The 1,969-nt window shown below is 35.5% G+C and overlaps 1 pseudogene; it reads left to right on the top strand.

Moving 5' to 3' along the window:
- The first annotated feature begins 276 nt into the window (after positions 1–276).
- Positions 277–1,208, top strand: LOC145051697 (flavonol 4'-sulfotransferase pseudogene; annotated as a pseudogene).
- The last annotated feature ends 761 nt before the right edge of the window (positions 1,209–1,969 follow it).

Genomic DNA, 1,969 nt, shown 5'->3' with positions numbered 1-1,969 from the left:
AAATGATTAATTTTTTTTAATTATTGAATTATTGTTTGGAAAATAAATATTGAATTATTGTTTGGAAATGTATAAAAGTTATAAATAAATATATAGATTACTATTTTAGATTTACAAATTATAAAATAAAAGATCAATTATTTATGTAATATATAAAGCTATAGATTAATAGATAAACTATTGTTTGAGAATTGAAAATTCTGGGGATGGAGGGCACTCGCATGACTATAAATAAGCAAATATATCATCCATACCAAAAGTAGGTGAAGTTCTGCCATGAAAGAGCTCTACAAAACACTTCCTCAACACACCTATAGTTGGTCGCTAGTCATAGTAACATTGTACAAGTATCAAGGCTTCTGGAACGCTCAACATATCCATGAAAAAACAATTTTGGCTCAAAGCTATGAGGCACAACCAAGTGACGTGCTATTGTGCAGTTGCCCCAAATCTGGCACAACTTGGCTGAAGGCCTTAAGTTTTGCCATCTTAACCAGAGAAAAGTTTAATCATGCATCAGCCAGCCCTTTGCTAACAACTTTTCCTCATGATTGTATCTTGTTTCTAGAGAATCGCCTTGAAAAAAATCAAAGAAAACCCCTCGGGCCTCCCCCTCCTGGCTACGCACCTTCGTTATTCTTCATTGCCAAAATCAATCATAACTTCAAACTGCAAGATTGTTTACATGTACCGAAATATAAAAGACGTCCTAGTTTCCTACTATCATTTTGTTAGAGAACTAGTAAGCTTGTCTGTTGAAGATGCACCATTTGGAGGCATTTGACGATTTTTGCCAAGGCATCTCATCTTTTGGACCACACTGGGATCATATCCGGGAATACTGGAAAGCAGGCCAGGAAAGGCCAGATAGATTTCTTTTCTTGAAATATGAAGATTTGAAAAAGGATGCTTCAAGCAATATGAAGCGGCTTGCGAAATTTGTTGGATGTCCTTTTTCAGTTGAAGAAGAGAAATCAGGCGTGCTTGGAAATATTATAAAGTTATGCAGTTTTGATAGTCTGAGCAACTTAGAAGTGAACAAAAGTGGGAAATATCAAGCATATGGAATTTTTGGTCTAGAGCACCGACTCTTTTTCAGGAAAGCCAAGGATGGAGACTGGGAAAACTACTTCACAGATGAGATGAAAGAAAAGATCGACAAATTGATCGATGAAAAAATGAGTGGAACTGGTTTAGTTCTTAAATGATGATCAGCAAAAGCCTCAAGATCACTCTCTATGTGCGTTTTTATTTTCTCTATCTTTGAAATGTCTTTGTTTTCAATAATTGATCACTGTTATGTTGATCATGTGTTTGGATCGTAGATTCACAACAGAATAAGAGATACCCCAACCTATCATTGTGTTTTCTCTCAAAACCCCATCCATAGCCACCGAAATCCAACAAACAACAACCAAAAGTTTGAAACTCAAGTCAATCTGTTACGATTCTTTAATTGAAATTCCAAACATTACAATTCTTCACATAGTTTGCACCAAAAAACAAATTAATAAAAAAAAGTTAGAGTTTTTACCTCAAGAAGGATGGAGAAGAAGAGAAATAAGAACACTATTAGAAAAAAATTTGTCTTCCTATGCCGCCTCTCATCATCGCGTCCACTTTCATCGTCAAAAGAATACATTGAATTCCACCAACTCCTACTCCAATTCCGACTCAGAGTCAATATCGGAATCTTTAACACCCCAATTTTCATATATAGATTATATAACGAATAGTCGTTCCAACACCTCCCAATATCAATTCTGAACTTACTTATTGACTTTACTACAACGGAAGCAAAATAAAATAAAATACAGTCTTCAACCGAAGAGCTCCGGGTGCTACGTCTTTGCGGAATTCCTCTGTCGTCTTATGAATCAATCCTTCTCTTTGGACTTTTCTCTTCCACTTGCTAAATAGTTTCGTGGGTTGCGCACATTTAAAGTTTCTAAATGTGTAAGTATAGGGC

The sequence above is a fragment of the Lactuca serriola genome, chromosome 5 (assembly GCF_051521515.1).
Source record: "Lactuca serriola cultivar US96UC23 chromosome 5, Lser_US96UC23_V15, whole genome shotgun sequence".
NCBI classification, from domain to species: Eukaryota; Viridiplantae; Streptophyta; class Magnoliopsida; order Asterales; family Asteraceae; genus Lactuca; species Lactuca serriola.
Note: the sequence above shows the minus strand (reverse complement) of the source record. Positions and strands in the feature narration are given on the sequence as shown.